The 7,495-nt window shown below is 52.1% G+C and overlaps 1 long non-coding RNA gene across 1 annotated transcript; it reads left to right on the forward strand.

Annotated features, from left to right (window-relative positions):
- Window positions 1-2,083: 2,083 nt before the first annotated feature.
- Window positions 2,084-7,071, forward strand: LOC143649564 (uncharacterized). Its single transcript, XR_013159110.1, has 2 exons — window positions 2,084-2,411; window positions 6,902-7,071. It is a non-coding gene; the product is annotated as an uncharacterized LOC143649564 (long non-coding RNA).
- Window positions 7,072-7,495: the final 424 nt, after the last annotated feature.

The following is a 7,495-nucleotide window of genomic DNA, read 5'->3' on the forward strand; positions in this document are numbered from 1 at the left end:
TTGTAAACTAATAGACCCTCATTGTAAAAGCCAACCCATTCTGGTCTATTGCACTCTGGCAGATTTAGCAAACCGAAACAGGTCCCTTGTTGATAATTGTTAAGAATTTCGAGAAGGCGACAGCAGAGCCAAGGCTCTCCATGGCTTGGGACCTGTGTCACCATGCTGGTGACAGCAGTCCTCCCACTCTGCCCGAACCCCTGAGCTCAGTGGTGGGTGCCCCTATCCCAGCTGCCCCTCAGAGGCCGGCTGACCACCAGACTTCCCAGCCCCAAAGATGAACCCAAGGCGAGACTCTCCCCGCATCTGGGAAGTACCGTTACTGCGAAGGGAGGGACAGACACACAGAATAACCTATTCAGGGGACGCAGGGATCACAGGACAGCTGCACTAGGCCTGTAAAAGACGGAGCCATGAAAAGATCCAAGAGGTTTCCGTAAGGCAAAGCAGGTGGTTATGAAAAACGAACCAGTCGATGAGATTATGATGAACAATTTAATTGTGAAAATTTAAAAAGTAGATCTCAAAGCTGGCGAGGACAGTGGACAAATCAGGAGAGCAACTTACCGAGCTGGTTGATGGGGCCAGTGACACTCCAAAAATGTAATGATGGAGTCTGAACAACAAAGCAAGTGATGTGGAGGGTGGGTCAGGAGCAGGGCATCCATCCAAGAGGAGATGCTCAAAGAAAGAGTAGGAAAACAGGGCAAGCAATATTATAAAAGTTTAAGAAACTCTCCTTATAGCATTTCTCGTGACCAAAGGACAGAAGGCAGGCTCAGTCTGAGAGTCCCACACAGTGTGAAGCAGGGTCCGGGAGAAATAAACTGTACTGAGACCTGGATGCTGAAGGTGAAAACATCAGGGAGAGGGTTCTAGTCTGCTAGCTGCTGGAATGCAATACACCAGAAATGGAATGGCTTTTAAAAGGGGAATTTAATAAGTTGCTAGTTTACATTTCTAAGGCCGAGAAAATGTCCCAACTAAAACAAGTCTATAGAAATGTCCAATCTAAGGCATCCAGGGAAAGATACCTTTATTCAAGAAGGCTGATGAAGTTCAGGGTTTCTCTCTCAAGTGAGAAGGCACTTGGAGAACACAGTCAGGGCTTTTCTCTCAGCTAGAAGGGCACATGGTGAACACGGCGTCATCTGTTAGCTTTCTCTCCTGGCTTCCTGTTTCATGAAGCTCCCCGGGAGGCGTTTTCCTTCTTTGTCTCTGAAGGTCACTGGCTTGTGAACTCTGTGCTTCGTGGTGCTGCAGCATCCTCTGCTCTCTCCAAATCTCCTTCATTCTCCAAAATTTTTCTCTTTTATAGGACTCCAGAAACTTATCAAGACCCACCAAAATGGGTGGAGACACGCTTCTACCTAGCCCAGTTTAACAACCACTCTCGATTAAATCAAATCTCCAGGGAGATGATCTGATTAATCAAACATACAGTATTGAATAGGGATTATTCTGCCTTTATGAAATGGGATTTTGATTAAAACATGGCTTTTCTAGGGTCCATACATCCTTTCAAAGCAGCACAGAGAGGAACCCCTAAAAGCCATGGAGGGGGACAAATGTGATAAATAGTGGCTGGACACGGTTCCAGATTGCATGATCTACCCTCCCTTGGCCACCATCACAGAGTGTTGCAGCTCAGGGCACACCCGGAGGCAGCAGATGTGAAACGCCGGGTCCAAGGCCATAGCAAGATCCAGAAGCCATGTTTGCTGAGTCCCAGAATGGAACAGAGGACTAAAAAGCTGTGCATCTTTTTAAAATGACGTCCATGGAACTGTCTCAGCCACAATGTACAGCCTGATCAGCAGGCCCAGGAGAGAATGTGATCGGAAAGAAAACACTGCGCCGTGGGAACTTAGCATGTCTATGGGAATGAATGTTTGACTTTGTCTATTTTGGGTGATAAGAGTGGAACTACAAAAAAAAAATGTCACACAGAAGAGCCTTGGTTTCTCCCCTTTTATTTACACTTGGTGAGTGAACCCACTTGGATGGCTGTGATGGCACAAACTACACTGGGTTTCTTGTTTGGGGGCAGAGAGCCACCCCAGGACGCCACGCCCAAGTCTGAGAGCCTGTGAGCTCGTCCCTGACATGGTGGATGGGTCCTTTAAGGGAAGGAATGTTCCAGAACGTGGCCAGAAGAAGGTAGACCCACGCTGGTTCTGAGGATGGAGGGAGGGGGCCTAGACGGCCCAGGAACCCAAAGTGCCTCTAGAAGCTGGGAAAGGTGAGGACACAGGTCCTCCCCTAGGGCCTCCAGAAGGGGCCCGGTGCCGCCCCGGGTTTCAGCCCCGGAGTGCACGGTCACACCTCCCACTGCGAGCAGCAACAGAAACCAAATGCACTTAGTAGCCACCAAAGATACTGAAGTTATTTTCTTCTGAAACAGCCCTGACGTGAGTGGGGGGTCTGCGGCGTCGTCGGGGTGGGGGCCCCGCTCGGCTTGGGAAGGCGCCCGCAGAGGGGAGAGGCGGGCGGTAAGAAGCTGCTCCCCAACACCCGCGAAGGGAATAGGGACCTTCTGTTGGCAAAAGTTGAAAGGGCAAGAGAGCCCTCAAGGCTTTTGGTGTTCTCTCAGTTTTCAGGGGAGCTGGATGCTCGGATGGTTAATGCCCACCGCCTTCCTCCCGCCCTGTCCCCCCACCCACCCCACCCGGTCCTGGCAGTTCTCAGGGTCGGCCTGGTTGAAGCAGCATTTCTAACAGCCTTTCATTAGGGTTTACTGGAAAGGTATTAACAAGTTAGCAAGAACTTGTTAAGTGCTTGTTATCATTGCACTATCAATTGCACTATCATTGTTACTAACCAGCGTGCAGGAAGGCGCTCACCGGAGTCTCTCCCCGGGCAGCGAGGCCACAGCGCTGCCCTTGGCGGGGGGGGGGGGGGGGGGGGGGGGGGGGGGGGTGCCCCCCACCGGGAGATTTTGAATACTTTCTCCGTTACCCCCAGCGAAGGATGAGAGTACAGACTTGAGAAACTAAGGCGAGGACTGAATTATGGCTGCCAAGTCCAGGCCCAGCTCAGGGAGATTCATTTCCCAGCACCTTTAGAAAGGAGCACAGGAAACCTTTCTACATGTGGCCCAGGTTATGCTACGCTGGAAACTGCGGGAAAACCCATCGGTCCGGAAAGAACGAAAGCTTTTGCAGCCTCCCCTTGCTCTGCTAGCACTGAAAGGAGCGCGGCACGCTGGCTGCAGCGGCGGCCCCATCCCCAGCTCGGCCCCTCGGGCATGTGCCGCTTCCCAGAGCTTTGTGGGGAGCTTTGGGAGAAGCAGACAGGCTCTTGTGATACACCGGCTGAAATCGGACACGCACACACACACACACATGCACAAAAGAGCACACACCACTCATCTTCTGTCCTGTGCTGACAATTTCTTTTGAACAGAAAAATAATCCTCCCTCTAGCATGTCCTCACGCAGTGAGCAGTGGACACTTGCCAGAGACCGGGCGGGGTTGGGGCGGGGGTGCCAGGGCGAGCGTGGGAAGCCAGGCCGGGCCTGGGAGGGCCGCAGGTGGGAAAGCAGGTTGCGCGGTGGCCACTGCGGGGGACTGGGGGGCGTCCTGTGTCCCGGGGCAACGTGTGCCCTCGCCACCCCCAGCCTTACTCTTATGGACCCTCCCTCTGGGGGCTACCGGCCGCGGATGCCCCCAGCTCTGCCCCCCACCCTCAGCCCCCTGCGCGTGCACGTGCCTTCCCAGAGCCAGGAGGGGACGGGGGTGTCCGAGGGGGGGTGAAGGGAAGGGCGAGGGGACTGCAGGGGAGCCCGGGGAGAGCAGGGAGGCGCTGGGGGGAGCCGCAGAGTGGGGGCTGGGGGAGCGGGAAGGCTGCAGAGCGACCCGGGTGCGTCCAGGGGCGCACTGCCTGCAGGGGTGCGGCGGGGGGTGGGGTGTTTGAGAGGACTGCAGGGTGTGGGGGGCTGGAGAGGGGTCCGGGAATCGCAGAGGGGAGGGGGGCTGCAGAGGGTCCCTGGGGCGCAGCGCCCGGGATGCGCGGCCGGCGCGCGCCCCTCGCGGCCCCCCTGCGCCTCCCGCCCCGCAGCCCCGCTGCTGCTGCCGTCAGCGCTGCTTGCGTCAGTGCTGCCGGGTGACACGCTCGGCTTCTCTTCTCCGGCTTCTTTTTCTCAATGAGAGGCGCCTAATGGGATTTTTATTATCAGACTCATAAATCAAACCGTTAGGCCGTTACTCCTGGCACGTGTACAACAACCCCCTCCTGCTCCCCGCCCCAGCCAAGGCAGAGAAGGGGGCTGGAACTGCCTTTTCTCCTTTGTAGGAAAAACTTGATATTTAATCTTTATGTTTTGAGAGATGCGATTATGCGCAAAGCACGGGTTGCTTTGGCTTGTGCCGTTAAAATATGGATGTTAGAAAAGATTCTTGCATCCAGTGGAACCATCTCTGCAGTGTTTCATAATGAATGCTTCACACGTGGATTTAGAGTTAAAAAAAAAAAAAAGGAATTTTTCAGGCAAACAGGGTGATGGGAAAGGTCCGACAGACATTTTAAGCTCTTGCAACAGGAATCGATCAAACGCTTTACCGGTGGGGGAAGCTGCCATATATTTCGTGGCATCTCCTACCCTGATTTTTTTTTGTGCTATTGACACAAAACAAAGCACGGGTTAGGCATGCAAATTAAGAGGCAAATGCGTCAGCAGCAAAAGCTGTCTGCAGCGGCAGGAATCCTTAATGCTTTTTGGATTTTAATACCTCTGTGCATACAGATCTGTAACCAGGTAAATATGAGCTGATATACGTACTTAATGGTCTAGTCAAACAACCTAGTCCGTTTGGTCGTGTTACAACCAAGAGGTGGGGAGCCTGGGTTTAGTCTCGGGTTCAGCCACAGCACATCTCACAATGAGGACTCAGGGCAAGCTGCGGGGCAAGAGCCCTGCCCAGGGAAGGGGCTCCATCTTGGAGGCATGGACACGGTGGAAACGTGGTGCATGTCACTGGAAACCAGCCTGTGGAGCAACCACATGCATTCAGAACTAGAAAGATTCTGCCAGTTGATAATTAACTGGTGGCTCTGAAACCAGGACTCCAGGTCCTTTTCCGATTGAACTGCCCCAAGTATGATCCGGGGGTCACCCGGGAGCGCCCCCAAGCTGCTTTTGCTGGCTCAGATCAAAATTTCACAGAGCATGAGCATTGCCTCCAATTTAAAAGCATGGGCTGAGTTGTCAAGTGCACAAAGCACAGCAGCTTCAGAATGAAGTGGTTAAGGGGAGCGTGCCCCCACTTTTTTTGTAACTCCTTGATGATTTTTACTTCTTTTTCCCAGTCTGTAATCTCCATTCTCCCCACAAATGACTTCGAAGCCCATTAGGTGATACTAAGAAGCAGAGTGTTTACATAGTCTTGCAAATTTTTGAAATTTTCAAGTCTAGGGCCATGTTTTTCTCTGCAGCCCATCAAAGCAGTGAAGTTTTTTGGAGACCCAGGGATGTGACCTGCAAACAGCAGTTGAGGTTTCTGTGTTCCTGCCCTTTCCAGACACGGCTGCTTTTCAGTTGGGTGACTTCCAACATGCCCCACTTCTTAGTACCTTTAACAGCAGGAAAAGTTCTCTGGATTGGTGTGAACATTTTTATGTAGTAAATAAATGAAGTCTTGTTAAAGGGGCAGTTTGTGCATTTGAAATGATAATAGCATCAGTTCCACACCCAATCCCACATTTCCTCTCTCCTGCCAAGAAGGAGAGAGAAAGACACGGTGGGGGCATTTAGAGGGGAGGTTCAGGGGGAGCTGAAGAAGGGAGAAGCTGAAGGAAGGATGAACGCTGACACCTCTATTTGCTGGTATCCCTAGAATGTGACCCATTGATGGCAGGAACGATGTCTTCGATATTGAACGTGGTCCCAAGCAATTTTGGGGGTGCTCAATGAAAAGGAAATTGACACAAGCACATCGTGGTGGTGGGGCACTGTTTCTAATATAACCTCCATCACTTTGTGTCCAAGCCCATACTGTGGCATGCATGAGAACTGCGTTCAGCAAAGAGGATAAAGCGCCATAAATGTAAAACCTATCTTCAAATGTTGGCTGATGGATTTCAGTGAAAGATCTCGTTTGGGGTAAACTGTTTATTGCACAAAATAAGTTAAAATTGGTCCAGCTGCAAAATGACTTTTATGCAAAGTTGGAAAGGCTGATATGATACACACTACTGGAAAATTATTAACTCCTTCTCTTGCATCCAAAGAACAAAGAAATTATACATGTTGCAAACATGAGAGGATAGCAATGTTAATGGGGCAGAAAGGGGCTGGACGCTGTTTGGAGAGGGAGGAAGTGGACTGGGGCGAGTGCTTGAGTGTGTCCTGCCCCTGGCATCTATCAGGAACAAGATGGAATAGGAGCTTTCTACTGCATGGCTGGCTCCATCCCTTTCAGCTCACAAGTGTGTCACAGAGCACAGACCCTGATCCTTGCGGGGGGAGTAGGGCGGCGGTGAGGGCACTTGCACACCAGGCTCTCTGAAGAGCTAAGCAGGGGGAAAGACCACCTTTGTGGGAAGACAAGGCAGAATCGGCACCAAGGCTGGGATAGCTCCTCAGGCTAGAAAGGATTGCTCTAGCAGAGAGCTGGGAACCCTCGGATGCAGGCAGGTCTGCCCCAGGCACCTCTGGTGGATGACGACTAAATGACAAACATCTGTAGGACCGCCAGCAAAAGAGAAAGGCCTTCGATGAAGACTGTCAGCAACGGAAAAGTTAGGTCACTCCCCTTCCTTTCCCTTCAGGAGGACGATAGAGTGTGTGTGTGTGTGTGTGTGTGTGTAAGCACACCCTCCACACATCCACACTCACAGAAACAAAACATGTGTCACCTATAATTGATTCTTACATGCATATGTATCTGTTATATATTTCAGGGCATGCTGCACATCTTCACATTTATCAGACTCTTCAGCGTGTGGAAGGAGGGAACACAGGAGGAAAAGATATAATTTGTGGATTAGGAAATCTCCGCTCGAGCGCCACTGACGTCTGCATGCCAGTGCTTTGTTCCGCTGCAATAAATCAAAATGACTGCAGCCTCCCACATCCCTTTGCTTTAATATGCATGCACTGCTGGTTAGGAAAACCCTACATGACTCTAGATCGATAATCTTGATATATTTTAATTCTATTAATTGAGAAGAAGGGCCAAGAAAGAGAGAAAAGCAGAGGAAACCTTTAAAGATTTTATAATTAAAAAAAAATGCCCTCTCTCCGCCGGACCGCCGCGCGGCGCACGCGCCCCGCAGCAGCCGAGCCGCCCGACCTCCCTACCCCCTCTCTCTCTCCGCCGGACCGCCGCGCGGCGCACGCGCCCCGCAGCAGCCGAGCCGCCCGACCTCCCTACCCCCTCTCTACCCCCCTCCTCCCCCTCCTGCTCCGGCTGCTCTCCAACCAACACGGTGCCCTCTTCCCCCGCCTTCACCGTGCTCCTCCGCCACCAGCCTCGACAGCCTTGCCGCCCTCAC

The sequence above is a fragment of the Tamandua tetradactyla genome, chromosome 11 (genome assembly GCF_023851605.1).
Source record: "Tamandua tetradactyla isolate mTamTet1 chromosome 11, mTamTet1.pri, whole genome shotgun sequence".
In the NCBI taxonomy this organism is placed as follows: domain Eukaryota; kingdom Metazoa; phylum Chordata; class Mammalia; order Pilosa; family Myrmecophagidae; genus Tamandua; species Tamandua tetradactyla.